At 43.6% G+C, this 19,599-nt stretch overlaps 1 long non-coding RNA gene across 1 annotated transcript; it reads left to right on the top strand.

The window, feature by feature from the left end:
* Nucleotides 1-939: 939 nt before the first annotated feature.
* Nucleotides 940-19,293, top strand: LOC122464150. Its single transcript, XR_006288070.1, has 4 exons — nt 940-1,101; nt 1,355-1,537; nt 11,011-11,153; nt 19,229-19,293. It is a non-coding gene; the product is annotated as an uncharacterized LOC122464150 (long non-coding RNA).
* The last annotated feature ends 306 nt before the right edge of the window (nt 19,294-19,599 follow it).

Below are 19,599 nucleotides of genomic sequence, written 5' to 3'. Positions count from 1 at the left end.
GTGCATTATGTTATTGATCTTTATGCAATCATAGTGGAGATGCACAGCAAATGAAACCTTTTCAGGGATTCTAGTTATTATACTTGTAGTCCATCTATTGTGCTTATTTATATTTAATTACAGACACTAAGATACAGTATCTGAAGGAGGTAATATAGAGCATGTGAAATGAAAGGAGGTGGTTTTAAAAAAAAAAAAAAAAAGGGGGGGGGGGGACGGGGGACACACACACCAAAGCCAGAATATTGAATATCTGAACTCTATTGAATTTTGGGGAAGGGTGCAGATTTTAAACCCCTGGATTGAAATCCAACCTCCCCAAGAGCATTTTTTTCTGGGTCAGGTGTGGCTGAAATACCATGAGAACACACCTACTTGCCAGGTGACAGGAATTGGATGAAAACAGCTGATTTTGTGAGATTCACACCATTCATGGTATTAACGTATAAAGCAACATCAGAAAGACGCCCAGGGATTATGATGACTGGACTTTTCAGAAGGGCGCAGCACCCACAATTGAGGTCAGATTTTCAATAGGCTCAGCATGCTGGGTGCCTAGCTCATTTAAAAATTTGGCCCTTTTGTGGTGGCTAAATGGGAGCTGAGTTCTTTAAAAAAATCAGGGCTTATGTGTGGGTGCTGAGTGCTTGAAAATCTGGCCTGTCTTTCTGTGATTCCACTTCTCAAAGCCTCTGACTCACTCATCCTTCACCTTTGCTTCCTGGCTAGTCAAAGGGGGTGCTTTTGTTCTCTTGTTTGGTTTCAGGCTTCAGAACTCGGGTCAGACTCTTCAAAAGCTTTCCCAAGGCTCAGGAACATTTGAAGTACATCTGTGTCTGTTTTCATGCAAATCTGAATACATGTATGGTTTAGCATTAAAACTCTGACACTTGACATTTTGATTTGACCTACAGGTTTAAGTGAAACCCAGAGGATGTGAATTTACATGAACTGAAGTGGAAAAATGTTCACAGGAACCCCTGAGAACAGAAACTGACTAGGTTCCCATGACACTACTTAATGAGCCTCCATTTTTCTTTGTTATATTATGGAGCAGGGGCAGCTGCTATTCCATAGCTGAGGATGCACCCCGGCCCCGTTGTAAGCTCTATTTTTCACCTCCTTACGTTTATGGGCACTAAGTTAATATGCACGAGAGCAGTAATGTAGTGGTATAAAAAGTAGATATTCCCCAAATGAGAGGTGGGTAAACTTGATTTACCTTTGACTACATTGCTGCAGGAGTATTGCAGGAGTCAGCAGGAGTTTACACTCCTAATTGGAAAGCTCATCAAAAGAGAGACCTCTCATTGTATGAGCATGAAGCTAACAATATTGATTCTCTCTTCCACAGCCCCCGCCCCTTTACCTGATTCATTGACAAGAATATTGCAAGGCATCCACTCTGGAGCGGGGCACTTGTTTGGTGTTCTCACAAATTTCTAAACTTCATTCCATCGTAGCGAGTCTCATGGAAGATATAGAACAGGATTCGATGCAGGCCAATTTCATCAGGAGTTCTGAAGTATCCAAAAAGGTGAGCCGTGACCAAACTACAGCTGATTTTTTTGTTTCAAGGCGAAGGCTTTGGTGAGACTGTTCCAGTTTTTCTGGCACTCTGTATAAAATGCTTCCATGTGATCAATCTCAGAACAACAGAGGCCAGTAGTAACTCCAAGATACAAGGCATCCCTCTGGAAATTTTTCTGGAGAACATGGTAAACATAGCCTAGGGGTACTACAGCACAGGTAAAGGGCTGTTCTATGCACAAACCTCCACACATGCCTCCATTAAAAGAGAAATATTGGTATATTTCTGAATCTGTTTGGTGTCCTCTCTAAAGAGCCAAAGCCTTGTGCCACTTCTCAGCATAAATGGCTGAGCAACATACCAGGCAGACACACAGAGGGAAGGGGGAAAGGAATCTTCCTTCACAGGCTATGGAGCAGATGCAGAGCTTTCCACAGAGGCTACTTCTGCCCCATTGCTGAAGTGGCCTCCACACACACACATTTTCTTGTTGAGGGAGCAGGGACAGGTTGGGCATCCAAGATGCATTTTGGATGCCAAGTATTGCCAACCCCAAGTATTCAAAAAAATCCTAAGTCAGATACCAAAACATCATGAGATTTTTAAAAGGTTTTTGCTTGTCTTCAGGCTTTTGCATCATTACCATTCCTGTTTTCTGGCTTTTCTCTACAGCCTGGAGGGATAGAAAGTTATTTAATTTATTTTTTTAAAAAGAAAGTAGAGATTCTGATGCATTCACATGACTCTAGGGCCTAGAGCTTTCAGAAACCCCTCAAATGTTGCAAAAGTTGGTAACACTGTCAGCCCCAAAATTTTGCTTTGTCCTTTCACTGGGCCTGTGTCAACAAAAGATAGGATTTACTCATGATTGAGTATCAATGAATTGACTTTGAGCGATCAGGGCAGATCTTTTTTCATAGCACCTCAAAGCCACTATGCTTTTCAGCAATTTAACATTGTGATGTCATCTTTTTTTCCTACAGTGTGATTTTTTTTTTTTTTTTCCAACTCACCTTCCCACTCTGCTCAGAATCAAAAGCCATGCTCTTTGTAGAAGGAATGGAAACCCAAACATGGTTTGCACACACAATAGCTATCTTCATTTCCTGATTACCAGGGACTTTCTGGAGCCCATTTTATTTTATTTATTTTTACTGTGACGTAAACGAGGTCAGGTCAGCCACTAGCAGGAGGTATAATGCTGATCTTGCCTCATGGTAAAAACGATAAGTGCCTTGCCTTTGCTAGGATTTTACAGCAGGACAGCAAATGTTTGGTTTATTTGCAGTGGGATAACTAATGCAAACCTTTTTTGCAGTGCAGACATAACCTTAGGCTATGTCAATACTGTAATATAAGCCTGGGTTCAGACTCAAGTTTAGGCCCAAATCCCTCTTCTGTCTACACACACATCTCTCAGACCTAGGGTCCTAAGACCCTGCAGGCATTGTGTGTTCAAGCCTGAGTTAAGCTGGGACCCAGGGTTTGAGTTTTGCAGTGTAGATGCAGCCCCCTCCCAAATCAAGTCCTAGGAGTCTACCAAAAGTATCCCACAATCCAATGGGCAACTTCCTTTTTCCTCTCTATGCCAAGAATCTGCAGTTGACTCCAAAGAAAACGGAAGCAACCCCCATTGGTGTAATGCAGCTGCTCAGTGAATCAGCATTTAACCCTTCCCTTGTCTTCTGACTGCCAAGGTACAAAGACACCATCAGAGAGCCTTCTGTGTTTGCAATGGACACTGACCACAAGAAACCTTTTGCAAAGTGCGTGCTTCATGGTCACATGCCAGATTTTAGTAATTCTCTGGTGTGAGGCCAGCAAAACAGTGGACTTCAGTAAGAGTACCAGGAATGAGCATTCATACCAGCAAACGGTGAAGACTGGCAGCATTGGAAATTTACCTGACTAGCGCAGGGAGCAGATTAAGTGGCTCAAGACTGAGTACAGGAAAAGCAGGAAGCAGAACCACAACTCACTGACATCCTGCCTGTTTTATGAGGAGTTTGAGTGAGTGCTGGGCACTGTGTTGAGCACGGAGCCAATGGAGGTGCTTGATCCAGTGAGCCTGGATGGTGCCTTGCCAACAGCACATTCAGCAACCATTCTACACCTGCTGAGAGTGTAATTAAACCATCTTTTGCGAGGGCCTCTGAAATCCGGGTATGGTTTCATAAGCCAAGGCAAAAGGGGTATGTGGGGTCCCTCAGGATAATGGTGGTGATGGTTACTCCGTTTTATGACAATGTCATTTGGTGAGAGTAGTGTCCCAGTCAGTCCGTAAATGTAGACTCCCCATTGATGAAAACCCCTGGCAGTGTGAACTTTTCCAGTGCAGCCCACGTTGACATTCATAAATTGACCTGTGTGGTGAACAAGGGCCTGTAACAATGGCGTAGTACCCTTTGCAATTTATGTAGACCTGTGCTCTTTGAGGAGGGTAAACTATGGGCAGCTGAGTCCCATCAATGGCCCTGGTGCAGTTTGGAAACCCCATTCTCTCAAAGCCAGCAGTTACTTCAGGAATATCTTTTATGCCCTCACGTCCAATTGCCTTAGAAATCTCAGCCACCATTTTACCCCCAATCAACTTTCCAACACCCCACTGGCTGGCAGTGGACTTGTAGCAACCAGGGGTAGCCAGCTTCCAGAGGGGTATAGCAACCTGCTTCCGGACTGGGAACGGTGACCTCATTTGTGTATCTGTACGTTGGAGGGTTGGGGCAAGCTTCTCACAAAGTTCGAGAAATGTAGCTTGCTTCATGTGAAAGTTCTGGACCTACGGTTGGTCATCCCAGGTCTGCATGACTATGTGATGCCAGCACTCTGTGCCTGTGGCCCTGCTCCAGAAATGCCAGCTTATACAGGGGGCATCAGTGGCCGTACCATGTGTCATGAACAGCATCAGTGAGTTTGTCTGCCATGTCTGTCCTCTTCCTCCTCTTCACCTTACACCACCATAAGCTCTGTCTGGTGCCTCTGGGGGGTGAGAAAATGCTGCCAAAGTGTCCACCAGCATCTCATAGGAGATCTTCTTCTTCCTGACACATGAGTGAAGGAGCAAGCAAGAGAAGTTCTTCAAAAGGCACCTTCTCCATGTTGCTGACTCCAGTAACTGGGAGTGCACAGACCAAAATACTGCTTGGCAGGCTGTGTTGGCGGGCTGCACACACTTCCTGTAATGTGCAGAGTGGACGGTCAAGTTTTCCCACAGTGCACCATCATCAAAGAGTGAGAGTGGCCACATTTTGGGAGAGTACTAGGGAGGCTGAGATATGGTTGGTTTGACCTGGATCTGCATGCTGCAGTATATGCCAGAGCCTCAGGTTCAAGTCCAGATTAGAAAATTCTTAATGTAGGATTAACAATCAGTGTAGAAACTCATACCCTGCGGTCTCTAACCCATGGTCAGCTGACTCAAGTCACACTAACCCTGGGCTTACATTGCAGTGCAGACAAACCCTTCGGGCAAAGCGGCATTACACTAAAACACTCTTAGCTGGCCCATGTCAGCTGACTCGGGCTTGCTGGGCTCAGGCTGTGAGGCTATAATATTGCAGTGTAGATGTCCAGGCTTGGGCCAGCTGTAGGTGTTTTATTGCCCTTTACTGCTGTGTAGACTTCCCCACCTCACAGAGTCCTTGGATTCCGGGCTCCAGCCTCAGCCCAAACATCTCTACAGCAATGAAACAGCCTAAGCCCGAGTCAGATGACACAGGCCAACTGCAGGTGTCTAATTGCTGTGTGTAGATGTATCCTTTGGGTCTACAAATTATATGGCTTCCATTACTGTAGTACCTGATCACCTCAAACATCAGTGAAAGTGTCATTGCAACACCCTTGGGTGGTAAAGAAGTTGTCACTTTCATTTTGCAGCTGAGTAACTGAATCAGAGATTAAGTCACTTGCCGAAAGTCACACAGGAAGCCTGTGGCAGAGCTAGAAATTGAACCCAGGTTTCCTGAATACAATGTGTTTCCGCCTTTTCTCTCTACATTATTCCTCCTGGAACTGTGCTGATGTGCTAAACCATGAGTTAATCTGCCTGTGTACCATAGGGCACTCATCACTAACTATAATAACACCAGAACTATGACTGAGAATGCCTTACACCATCAGTGTTAAAGCACATTTCTGAAACACACAGTGCGCAGATAAAACTACTGTCATTTTAGCAGTTTAAAAGTACTTTGAAAAGGGCTTATGGTAGATAGCGATGTTGGCTTAATGAAAGATCTATCCCCTCAGACGGGGTGGTGGGGAGCTGAAGGGAGGGTCTTTTGTCCCCCCCATCCTTTTTTGGGGGCAGATATCTTTTAAAAAAAATGTGCTTGTGAGCCTGATTGGATGTACTGATCTTGAGCCTTTTTTTATATATGCAACTCATATTATGTAAATAATTTTCTTTCTGAAGAATGACTTTGTCCACTGGGGAGCATAGATAATTTAATGGGACTTGGCAGATGTTTCTCAATACTTCTTTCAAGCTTTGCCTTTACCTGCAGAAACAACTGTTAATCTTTTCCTTCTCCTGCAAACACCAGCCTGCCAGTAAACAGTTTGATGCCATATGGCAGAAGAGCTGAGCACCTTACATAGTGCCACCAAGAAGTTGTCCACAGTGGCACAGATCCTTGGCAAAATCTGGAATATTATTGTAGCCATGTTAGTCCCAGGATATTAGAGAGACAAGATGGGCGAGGTAATATCTTTTATTGGACCGACTGCTGCTGGTGAAAGTGGCACGCTTTTGAGCAACACGGAGCTTTTCTTCAGGTCTGGGAAAGGTACTCAGAGCATCACAGCTAAAAACAAGGTGAAACAGATTGTTTAGCATAAGTCATTAACACACATAATCATTTTCCTGTGTGAGTTCAGTCAAGAGTGTAGCGATTGTCTGGTTTGGGGCATTTAGTGCACTGGATGAAGTGTACACCACATGTTGTGATAGGCACGTGTAGGACCATGGATCTTGAAAGGTGTGTAGGGAGGTATTGATGATCATAGCAGTGGAGATAGCACTACAGTTTTTGCATCTGTTATGGCAAGGTCTGGTGCTGCTTTGAACTGGTGGGTCCTGGTCTGTGAAGAGCTTGCTTCGGATGATGAGCTTGGGTGGTTGTGTGAAGGGGGTTTGGGAGAGATTCCTTTCAGGGTGTGGTCCCCAGGGAGTAGCGGGTTGCAATTGTTTAATGATACCCCGTATGGATTCCAGTGAGGGGTGGTAGGTGACAACCGGAGGTGTGCCACTGAAGGTTGGGGTTTTTTTTGTTTGTTTTTTTTCTTTCTGTATTGAAGCAAGTTTTTTGTGGGGTAGGTGGGAGGCCCATTCCAGGATGCAATCTACTTCTCTGGTGGAGTGTCCTTGTTTGGTGAAGGTGGTTTTAAGTGTATTAAGGTGGCCAATGTTTAGTTTCCTGGGGATATCAGCTCATGTGGGGCACTGACTGGCAGGTTTGTAAGTAGACCTGTGCAAAACTTTCATCATAAAACCTCCTCTAAGCCCTCAAAGTATCCTATTATTAGTTATACCATGGTCATGTCTAGGAACACCTACTGAGGAAAAAGCCACATGTTGGCCAGGATGTGCCAGATCGGCAACATAGCCAAAACTTCTGTGGGTTTTGTTAAAAACCTCCTGAACTGGGCAGATCTGATTTTTTGGGGGAGCCGGGGGAGGAAGCATGAGTTTTGAATGCCTCTCACCTTTACTTTCATCTTAACTACAAATCAAAGTTAATTTCACATGGTGAGAACTCCTCTCAAATCAAAACTAGAAGAAAGACTGAAGTGGGTGGGTGGGCGGGTGTGTGTGTGTGTGTGTGTGTGTGAAAGAGAGTGAGTGAGATAAGGAACATTAGTGAGGTGCTGGATGTACATCCATTCTGTTTCCTTCTCAAATTAAAAGGGCCAAAGAATAATTAGTAATTATAATATATGAAAAAAGTGAAACCAAGATTGAAACAAGCCTGACAAATGCTCTGCTTTTTTTACGTATTTATTTATTTTTTAAATTTTCTGTGTCCATAGCTTTGTTTTTAGATGCAAGGCCCTCTACCTCTGGGAATAAATCACTGAGTCATCCTTTATATTTAAGAAAGGCAAGTTTATGTGATTCCTACCAGCAATGAATACTGGAAGTGAAGTTGCATTTATTGTGACCTCAGGAGAATTCCAGACCTGGATCCAGCTCTGAAGTGTGCACCTCTGGACTTTCTCTACCCTAGCCTAAGTTGGAATGTCAAATCCAAGTACTAGAAAACTTTCAAGAACTTTAGATTTGGCTCCACATACTGCTTCCACAGATTTAACAAGAAATTGGGCCATGTTTCACATGACTGTGAGCATGAACTGCTTATATCTTTTGAAGATTTCGCACATCCTGTGACAGCTAATAAGAGCTAGCTGGTCTTGTTATTTTCAGAGGAAATCAGAGGCAGTTGGAACAAAAGCAAACCACTGAAACCGTTTCTAGAGTAAGAGATGGAAATCTGCAGCCTTCAGAAATGCAAATTGAAAACATTCTCTATGATTCAGAAGCTAATGGAAACCATGCCTCAACTGAAAAAGAAAAGAGCAAACTTTCATAGACTTAAATAAGATGGACAGAGAAACCACTTACACGAGACATATGTTGAGTGTGATTCTCCACACCACTACTCCAGTTTTCATTAGAGCAGCTGCTTGGAAATGAATGGAGCTTCACCAGCTTAAAACTGGTAGAACTGAATGACAATCAGATTCATTTACTTACCACCAACTGTTGCCTGAATAACATCAATGCTCCATTGGTTTCTGGTTTCAGTGTGAACATAAGATGTGGACAGGGCCGGCTCTAGGTTTTTTGCTGCCCCAAGCTCAGGTGGGGCTGGGGCTCGCAGGCGGCGCTGGAAACAGAGGGAGTGATGTCACCTTCTCCCAGTGCCTGCAGGGGCTTTACCCCTCTCCCCCGCCTGGCAGTGCAGAGAAGCCCCCACATAAGGAGTGGCACAAGGCAGCGCAGCAACCAGTGCGCAGATGAGGCAGTGCAGCCCTGGCTCCCTGGCAGGACTCGCCCTCTCCTCCCCAGGTAGCAGCTGGGCCCTGGCAGCTCAACATCCTGGGGCTGGGGCTTCCCCTTCCCGCTGCGGCCAGGGGTGCGGCGCCCTCGCCTCATCTAAGTGGCGCAGCTTCGAGAGCGCAACTGTCCCAGGAAAAAAAGGATGGCCAGAATGCCGCCCCAAGCACGTGCTTGCTTTGCTGGTGCCTAGAGCCGGTCCTGGATGTGGAGAAATTTGGAGAAAGTCCAGAGGAGAGCAACAAAAATGATGAAAGGTCTAGAGAAAACGTGACCTATGAGGGAAGATTGAAAAAATTGGGTTTGTTTAGTCTGGAGAAGAGAAGACTCAGAGGGGACATGATAACAGTTTTCAAATACATAAAAGGTTGTTACAAGGAGGAGGGAGAAAAATTGTTGTTGTTAACCTCTGAGGATAGGACAAGAAACAATGGGCTTAAATTGCAGCCAGGGAGGTTTAGGTTGGACATCAGGAGAAACTTCCTGACAGTCAGGGTGGTTAAGCACCGGACTAAATTGCCGAGGGAGGTTGTGGAATCTCCATCATTGGAGATTTTTTTTTAAGAGCACGCTAGACAAACACCTGTCAGGGACAGTCTAGATAATACTTCGTCCTTGAGTGCAGGGGATTGGACTAGATGACCTCTTGAGCTCCCTTCCAGTCCTATGATTCTATGATAATCACAAGTTTGGAAAGTCACATTCGAAGGACAGAATTTTGCCATTTCCCCAGGCTTTTTGTAGTAATAATCAAGAAGAGTGCTCAGTGTTACAGTGACTGGGCTAACTGCTCCTCTGACTCCTCCTGGTCTCTTTGGATACGTCTGCACCACAGTAAAAATCCTGTGGTACTGAGTCTCAGAACCTGGGTCAATTGACACAGGTTCATGGCGCTAAAAATTGCAGCGTAGGCATTCGGGCTCGGATTGGAGCCCACATTTGAGACCACCCCCCTCTCAGGGTTTCAGAGCTCAGGCTCCAGTCTGAGCCCAAATGTCTTTGCTGCAATTTTTAGCCATGCAGCCTGAGCCCCAGTCAGCTGACATGGGCCAGCCCTTACCATGCCACGAGTCTTTTATTTCAGTGTAGACTTGCCCTCTGAGCACACCTCAACTCAGGTTTCATCTCTCAGCTGTCACCTCTCTTGGGGAGGGGTGGGGTGGAAATCCCATGATTCTCCCACTTTCAGATTCTGTCCTGGGCTGCAGCCCCAGGTGTTAACTATGATTACCCTAGCAGCATAGGTGCCAACTCCGTGGGTACTGCAGGGCTGCAGCATCCATGGGGAAAAATTAGCAGGTGCTTCACACCCACCGGCAGCCAAGCTCCCCCCATCCCCTCCGTCTCCTCCCCCACCCCCGAGCGCAGTGTCCCTGCTCCTCCCCCTCCCAGCACTTCCCGCCTGCTGCCTAACAGCTGTTTGACGGCGCTTAGGACTTTCCGGGAGGGAGGGGGAGGAGTGGCGACACAGCGCGCTCGGCGGAGGAGATGGTAAAGAGGCGGGGCAGGGGTGGGGACTTGGGGGAAGGTGGTGGAATTGGGGTAGGGTGAGGGTCAGGCAGGGGTGGGGCCAGGGGTGGGATGGGGGTTGAGCACCCACGGGGCAGAGGGGAAGTTGGTGCCTATGCCCAGTAGGCCTGAGTTTTGATCAGTACCTGCATTCAGTTCCCTCCAGGAGCTAAGGCAGGTAGCATGCAGTCAGTAGTTATCCTTCTTAAAGCAAAGGACTGTATTTAGAACTAAAGCATTTCAGAAAAAACAGATCTTTAAACAATAAATAGTCTATACTCATGCCTGCCTTTGCTTAAAGTTGACCGTTTCCTGGAAGACAGGAAAGATCGGAAGACAGCTGCTTCAGATACTGCTACAGGATTTGTCTCTGTTTCATCTCAGTTCCTCAAACAGCTCATTCATCACTCATTCCCCACTTCTTTCCAGAGAATCCTCTTAACCATTCAGTGTCCATTTGATCTCTAGGCTCCCAGCCATGCCAAAACAGCTGTGTATGTTTGGACTGGAGCCTGGAAGTAGCATATTCACTGCTAAAAGCTCAGCCACCGCCTTGTAATTGCCTCTCAAGTGTTTGTCTTATCTAAAGCCATTGTGTTGCTTTCCTACTTGTTTTTCTGCAAGCCCCTTATTAAGCCCCTATATATTCATACAAGAAAGTCTCATAACACAGTATAACTGTATAGTAACTTTACCTCACTGACCAGGTTTCTCACACTATTTATAAAATTATTACAGCTCAGTATTCTTAGATTATGCTATAGCTCCTCCATATGCACCACCCTCAACACTTCACAGGAGCAGGCCCTATAATTTTTTGCTTATTATCCTGGCAGACTTTTGTGATGAAACTTCTTAAAAGTGTAAACACAGATGTGGCACTCACATTGGCCTTCTGTTTTCCTCAATGCAGGATTGCCCTTTTGTATGAACTTTTCTCCCAGAATGCCTTTTTGGGGTGGCCCTTTAAATTTGACGGAGACAAACAGTTACAGACCTCAAATGGCTACTTAGTAGCTGCTTTCTTTTTGCTGCATCTTCTACTCTTTCCAGCTGGTAAGTACCTGTTACATTTACTCCTAAGTTTTCTTCTTGCTAAAATGGTATATTCTTTCATAGTGTAACAATCGGGTGGCCTATTGAAAAAGGTGCTTGAGACAAATCTTGTTCTGTGAGATCCATGTATTGTGTGCAGTTCGTTGGATTAAGAAAACACATGGCAATGAAATAAAGCTAGTATTTCTTGCAATGGGGGTCTGGCACAGGGTGACTGGACTTCTTAAAGGGAAATGGGACCAGCCACATCTGTGTCATATTTAATTAGCTGCTTCCCAGCCTGAGGGGGTGCAAATAAGGAGGGTCAGGTGATGTCTCGCATGACCTTCTCATAAACAAAGTAGGGAAATGCAACCTAGATGGAGCTACTTTAAGGTGGGTGCAAAACTGGTTGGAAAACCATTCCCAGAGAGTAGTTATCAGTGATTCACAGTCATGCTGGAAGGGCATAACGAGTGGGATCCATTCTGGGTCCAGTTCTGTTCAATATCTTCATCAGTGATTTAGATAATGGCATACAGCGTACGCTTATAAAGTTTGTGGATGATACCAAGCTGGGAAGGGTTGCAAGTGTTTTGGAGGATAGGATTAAAATTCAAAATGATCTGGACAAATTGGAGAAATGGTCTGAAGTAAATAGGATGAAATTCAATAAGGACAAATGCAAAGTACTCCATGTCAAGGTTCCTTCCCCACTCTGAACTCTAGGGTATAGATGTGGGGACCTGCATGAAAACCTCCTAAGCTTACTTTTACCAGCTTAGGTTAAAACTTCCCCAAGGTACAAATTAATTTTACTCTTTTGCCCTTGGATTTCCACTGCCACCACCAAACTTTATCTGGGTTCCTGAAAAAACGGAGTTTGGACACATCTTTTCCCCCCAAAATCCTCCCAACCCTTGCACTCCACTTCCTGGGGAAGGTTTGGTAAAAATCCTCACCAATTTGCATAGGTGACCACAGACCCAAACCCTTGGATCTTAGAACAATGAAAAAGCATTCAGTTTCCTTACAAGAAGACTTTGAATAGAAGTAAAAAGAGAATCACCTCTGTAAAATCAGGATGGTGAATACCTTACAGGGTAATTAGATTCAAAACATAGAGAATCCCTGTAGGCAAAACCTTAAGTTACAAAAAAGGACACACAGACAGGAATATTCATTCTATTCAGTACAGCTACTTTCTCAGCCATTTAAAGAAATCATAATCTAACACATACCTAGCTAGATTACTTACTAAGTTCTAAGACTCCATTCCTGTTCTGTCCCTGGCAAAAACATCATACAGACAGACACAGACCCTTTGTTTTTCTCCCTCCTCCCAGCTTTTGAAAGTATCTTGTCTCCTCATTGGTCATTTTGGTCAGGTGCCAGCGAGGTTACCTTTAGCTTCTTAACCCTTTACAGGTGAGAGGATTTTTCCTCTGGCCAGGAGGGATTTTAAAGGGGTTTACCCTTCCCTTTATGACACTCCACTTGGAAAGGAACAAACAGTTGCACATATAGAAAATGGGAAATGACTGCCTAGGAAGGAGTACTGCGGAAAGGGGTCTGAGGGACCACAAGCTAAATATGGGTCAACAGTGTAACACTGTTGCAAAAAAAAAAAAAAAAAAGCGAACATTCTGGCATGTATTAGCAGGAGTGTTGTAAGAAAGACACATGAAGTAATTCTTCCACTCTACTCCATGCTGATTAAGCCTCGACTGGAGTACAGTGCCCAGAACTGGGCACCACATTTCAGGAAAGATGTGGACAAATTGGAGAGAGTCCAGAGAAGAACAACAAAAATGATTAAAGGTCTAGAAAACATGACCTAGGAAGGAAGAGTGGGGAAAAATGGGTTTGTTAAGTCTGGAAAAGAGAAGACTGAGAGGGGACATAACAGTTTTCAAGTACGTAAAAGGTTGTTACAAGGAGGAGGAAGAAAAATTGTTTTTCTTAACCTCTGAGGATAGGACAAGAAGCAACGGGCTTAAACTGCAGCAAGGGAGGTTTAGGTTGGACATTAGCAAAAACTTCCTAACTGTCAGGGTGGTTAAGCACTGGAATAAATTGCCTAGGGAGATTGTGGAATCTCCATCATTGGATATTTTTAAGGGCAGGTTGGACAAACACCTGTCAGGGATGGTCTAGGTAATACTTAGTCCTGCCATGAGTGCTAAGGGACTGGAATAGATGACCTCTCAAGGTCCCTTCCAGTTCTATGATTCTGTGATAGGGTCCTTACAACCTTCTCTGCTGCAGTCACAAGAGCTTCATCACTTAGGCTACAAGCACTAACCATATTTTTTTGTAACCAGATCACCATGTTCTCCTCTGACTCAGAACAAACACAGTGGAGTTGTCCATATGGTATCTTTGTCACAATATGTGTGAGTAATTGCCCATATCCGGGTGCCTGATCTTGCATGTGTCATCGCATTCTCAGAAATTCTAGGCAGCTAACCCACACTTCTTCAACATGGGGCAGAGTGTCTGAAGGACATGGCCAGCACCTGGGGCAATGAACTCTGTGATCCACAGAAGGGTCCACTGGCTAAATATCAGGCATGGTTAGAGATTGCTACCTCCCTTGCAAAACAACAGTGTGCCAGATGGGTTACTGAATGACAACCATGTGTCAGTTTCTCTGCCAAGGGAAAAACACTGCTAGCTGCCATGGTTACTAACTAGGGTTGCCAACATTATATTTCAAAAACAAGGGACTGTTTTCTTAGCACCCCCACCCCACCCCTCCTCCAGATATTATTTATTAACAATAAGCAGTACTCACCTACGTTCACTAAGGGTATTTCTTGCTGCTTTTCAGCAACTCCCAATCTTGTACAGAGATGAGAAAAAATAAGGGACATGCCATGTAATAAGGCACTGTTGGCAACTGTGTTGCTAACAGAATATTAATGGGGTGTGTAGGTACAAATGAAGTTGGCGTCATCCATATTCCTGACTGGCAAAACTTGTTTAAAAGTTATACTGTATGTGCATCCTTCAGACTTCTTTACAGCTTAGGCTTTAGGATGCTTGTTGAAATATATATCACCATGGATAAGTAAGAGCTGCTGACTACCCCTTTTAAAGATGTTCAAATGTTTAAAGATGTTCAGATAACATCATTCATAATAATGACTAGATGATACTGAAAAGGCTGATACTGCATTTTTTGCACAAGTCTGGTATGAGGTTGTTCTATGCCAGGGTAGAATTGTGCTTTGTAATTGTAAATGCCTGGAAATAGGCCGTAGATGTTACTTTCATTCTTGTGACATCACCTGTTTGCTAGCCCCATATTGTACTTTTGTAATACCACCTTTTAAAACTTGCATGAGACTCTACTACCACAGACCTCCAACACCCGAGCCATTTTTCCCTTGAGTTCTATGACACTGTTGCCGAGAAGCTGGCTGAATACAGCAGTACAGTATTTGCTAACATTCACACACACGCTGAATTCTTGTTCAAGTCAACCACTCTTCAGTGGTGGTTCGTCATGCACAATTTGTGAACGTTTGTTGCTGATCGGATTTTGCTTGCGTGTATGTTTTAGGAATGGTTGTCTTTTGTATAAATTCCTATTTGTGTGTGAACAAGAGCATTTCCTGTTCTTTATTTGCTCTTTGTTACTTTTATGATGACTCATCACTCACTATTCATTATTTTCCATGTTAAAATGTTTCAATCAGAAAATCAAGGAGCCGAGATAATGCCATGTGACTTTAAACAGCACAACTAATGAATAGTGAATATCTGAATTTAACCGTTTGCAAACAACCTTTAGACTAAAAATTGTTAATATACTAGATGTCAGTTAGTGAAAAATATATTTATTTTTCAGAAACCAGGAGCAGTTCCTGAATGATTTGCAAATGCTAATGGTAAAATTTCCAAAAGTACCTAAGTGATTTAGGGCCCACATCATGAAAGGTGTATAGGCACCTAACTTCCATTGATTTCAATGCAAGTTTGGTACCTAAATTCCTTTGAGTATCTGGGTCTTGGGAGCCTAAGAGCTTGTCAAAACACAAAAGTTGTACTGCTTTATCTATACCAGTACAGTTGAATAGGTACAACCCCCTCCCTCCCCCCACACAGTGTGGATTCAGTTATACTGGTATAATGCACCTTTATGCTGGTCTAACTGCATCCACAGTAGGGGCTGAAGTGATATAATTATCAGTAACAAAATTGCCCCCCTAACCAAAATAGTCACACTTATACAAAAACTGTGGGGAGATCAGGCCTAATTCCCTCTTTCAAAAGTGATTTACATGCTTAGGCTCCTCAGTCCCATTGAATGAGGGGCCTTGTATTAGGACCCTTTTTAATCTACAGCATACACAGTACATATAGCCAGTTTTCAAATTGTAAGTATGGCCAGTTATTCAAATAACATGGCCAGTTGAAATATAAAATAAGGAGCACAGGAGAGTACTCAGATCTTTGTGACTGTACACTTTTCCTGCTTGAAATTCACCCCTGTGCAGAGGGTTAATACAAGTCGTATGCAGCAATTTAACCCTAAACTGAGGGCATAAGTGGCATTAAAGTATGACATTAATTCTTGTGGTGTCCCTCTCTAGAGGAATGAGTTTCACCTGCTCTGTATCTCTAAAGGCCATGTCTCTATGTACAGCATTGCAGCTGTACCGACACAGCTGTGCTGGTGCAGCGTGGCTGGTGAAGATGCTCCGTGCCAACGGGAGAGAGCTCTCCTGTCGGCATAAAAAACCCCACCTCCGCGAGTGGCACAAGCTCTGTCAGCAGGAGAAGCTCTCCCAGCGACATAGCAACATGAGTGCTTATGTCAATGTAACTGTGTCGCTCAGAGGGTGGAATATTCACACCCCTGAATGACATAAGTTATACCAACATAAGTGGTAGTGTAGACATAGCCTAAGTTTGCAATGGCTGTACTGCATTTTGGTACAGGGCACAGCATGCTGTCAGCACTCAGATAATAAATACAACCAATATTAATGGAGTTAAGACTGGCATTACTGCTATATTAAACAATGCTCTGTGGGTGCCTCTGTTAAAACCCCGAACGGGTGATGTAGATGTGCACTCTCCACCCATAGAGGTCTTAGTGCAGTTTGCACTGTATTTGGTACTGGACGGGGAACTCTCCTCACTGTGGTACGTTCAGTAAAAACAAACAAACATTGGCACTTTGATCTCCTTATTTTCAACCCAAGAGATTAGGATAAAAAAGCCCCTTCCATTTAAATGACTCAGAACCTACCGGCAGTACAGTGATATAAAGTTCTGTGGAGGTCGAATGGTGCATTCTAATTGAAAAGTATTCCCTTCTAAGGCTTTGATTCAGCAAAGCTCGTACGTGTGTGTCGATGGGGATATTCAAATGCTTAAAGTTAAGCACCCTTTTAAGTGCTTTGCTGAATCTGGGCCATATGAATGCAACAGTCATAACATAAAAGAATTGTTTCATTGCCACCTACTGTTACGATTTCTTTGTGTATTAAGGAGCAAAACAAACAGCATAGCTCAAATTGCTATAAGTGACTCAGCCCCTTAGAAGTTCATTCATTCTTAAGTGGGATTATTTCTTAGAGAAATTATTGATCTACTATAAATGAAAGGCAATAAAATAATGAGTGTAGATTCATCATCTGAAAAGCGAGAATGACACCTTTTTACTCGATAAATCTTCTCTTGGGACCTGATTCTCTTCTCACTTATGCCGCTGAATCTCTATGGAGTTACTCCTGATTTACACCAATGGGTATCAGAATTTGCATATAATTGGTGAGGTCAGCACAGTTTAGTAGCAAATACACGTTGACAGATATTTACTCTTATTAGCCCTGCACACAGACATGCCAAACCCGGGGCTGGGGGGAGGAATGCAGAAATTGGGCTTGTTTTTGGCTTAATTGGCTTGTGAGTTGCTTGTTGGCTAGTTTATGGCTTGTAGCTTGTTGCTTGCTTTTTTGATCAGCTCCCAGCAAGCAGGGACAAGGAGGGGGGAGAGTCAGGGGTGCACAATGGGCCCACCACAGTCCCAGACTGCATGCTGGGGGGAATCTAGTCACATAGAGTGTTGGGGTTCTTAGGGATTGGCTTGTTTTGGTCTTGTTTTGAAATGGGATTAGTTTGATTTTTCGCTTATTGTGAAAGTCGGGGTGCTTATTTACCACGTGAAAGTTGGCAACTGTGCCTGCAGAGCCACCACTGCTAAGAGAGAATGAGTTGGATTCTGTTCCATTCATGGAATTATTTACCAAATTCCAGTAAATTATGCCTGTCTGAAACACTGAAGACAATGGGATTATACTGGTGTCACTGAAGACATGACCTTTCTGCCTGGTAATCGTATCTAAGATAAAAAGAACCAAGCTTGAATCTCAGATCCCAGGCTGAGTTTAGAAGTAAAAGGATCACATTAAAATGACAATCCTGTAAACTGAGCACATTATATCTGGAGTCATTGGTAGTCCATAAACATGGAATCCCATACAATCACTTGGGTCACTTTTTGAAGCAGAACTCCAACGTGAAGTTACCTGAAATACTGACCTTCTGGAAATCAAGATGTGGAATTGTATTATGTGCTATTGTCATGATGTGAAACCTGGTTCAATGATTTCATTCAAACTGGTCCCTCTGAACTTTTATTGAGATATAATGGTTGGTTTTGTTCCATTTATTCCCAGCAATCTAAAATAAAATTCGGAAGATTGTTGAAGTATCCATAATATATTGGGGGGGGGAAATAAACATAAACTGTTACTTTAATCCTTCTAAACTGTATTTATATAACCCCATGAAAATGATCAAAGGGATGGGTGGGTATGTGTAAGTGAATTGAGAAAAAATATGGGGAATTCAGATCTTTCTTATCCTTTCTCTGCAGCTTCCTCTATGAATAGAAACTATTTATATCTGGTTAGCAATGTAAGGAATAAAAGCACGTTCCGTTAAGAAATAAGGGAATGCATAAGCAAAATTCTGAACAGAAGAAACAGGGCGTAGTCCTGCACTACTGAAGCAATGGGAATTTCTGACCAGCTCGACAACATTTTCGGACAGAATGTTTTTTCATTAGAAAATGCTGATTTATTGAAATAGACATGTTCCACCGCCCAACCAGTGGTGTAGTTCTCAACTGCTATGTCTCCCTGCCAGCATGGCCCCCCTAACCCCACCCTCATGCTGCTTTCTAACTCTACCCCTATGCTGTGTGTGGCACAGTGGTGGAGTGGAGCTAGAATGCCATTTCAGCATGCTCTGACTTCATTATGTCACTGCCCCCATCTCCTTGGCTCCTAGACAACCTGCCTAGCAAGCTGCCATTGAGCCAGGATCCCAGGGCTTACAGATTCCCTGGCTCATCAGCAGCCTGCCTGACAGGATGATAAATCTTTCATGTACCATATGCTGGATAATAACATGCAAAGGCTCTGTGCTTGTAATACTAAACTGAGAGCCATTTACAGAGATGTTGCAACTTCAACCAGCATTCTAGCCATATGCATGCAGACTGGCTTTCTGGTGCCTCCTCCAAAGTCTTCCCTCTTGCAAGCTGTGCCCCTTCTTCCAAGTTCCTTGCAGGTTGCTACAATAGCTTCCCCAAAAAACTGTTTGGTAGGCTTCTTCATTGTGGCAGCTGGGTGCTCATTTTGGGCCTGATCCAAAGCCCACAAAAATAAATGGAAAGACTCCAATTGATTTCAGTGGCGTTTGGATCAGGCCCCTTTTCTGCAAATATATCTATGCTATTTTAGGAAAGGATGAGAAGTCAAAGACCAGAGCCCCCTTTGATACTAGTTCCTTAGTGACTTGGCTGATAGTACAGCAACCTATGTGGCTCTCTAATCCTGAGCAAGCCACTTCACACCTCTCTGCTTCCTCAGTTTTCCCATCTATAACCAGAAGGTAATACTTACCTACCTCATATGCCTGTTTACAAATATTAATGCAATAAATCTCTTAAGTACTTTTTAGATGCTCAGATGGAAAGCCGTATGTGAGTGCATGGTATTCTTGTTCCTTTTCTTCCGTTTCCTGCTACAAGCTATCTACCCAATATACCAAATACGTGTGTTTTATTTTAGGATCAAGCTGCCTTTTACTAATTAATGAGGTAGAACTATAATCAGCATCAGGTATGTAGAAGCTGGAAAAAAAGACATATCTTGCTGCTAAATATTGCCTTCTCTAGTTGTTTATTGTATCAAAACAAACTAGAAAAAGTAAATATGTCTCTGACATAGTGAGGGCCAAATCCTCACCTACTATTAATCAATGTAGCCATGTTGATTTAGACCAGCTAAAGATCTGACTAAGGACACTTTCCTCGAGGGAATAATATTGGATATTCCCATTTTGCATATTGCCCATTAATGATGACTTTGATTTGTATTTGTATAACTGTATCAAGATGCCTGTATCGTACTTTTTGCCTGTGTGGTAGCTGTGCGGTTTC

Source organism: Chelonia mydas, chromosome 1 (assembly GCF_015237465.2).
Source record: "Chelonia mydas isolate rCheMyd1 chromosome 1, rCheMyd1.pri.v2, whole genome shotgun sequence".
Classification (NCBI taxonomy): domain Eukaryota; kingdom Metazoa; phylum Chordata; order Testudines; family Cheloniidae; genus Chelonia; species Chelonia mydas.
Note: the sequence above shows the minus strand (reverse complement) of the source record. Positions and strands in the feature narration are given on the sequence as shown.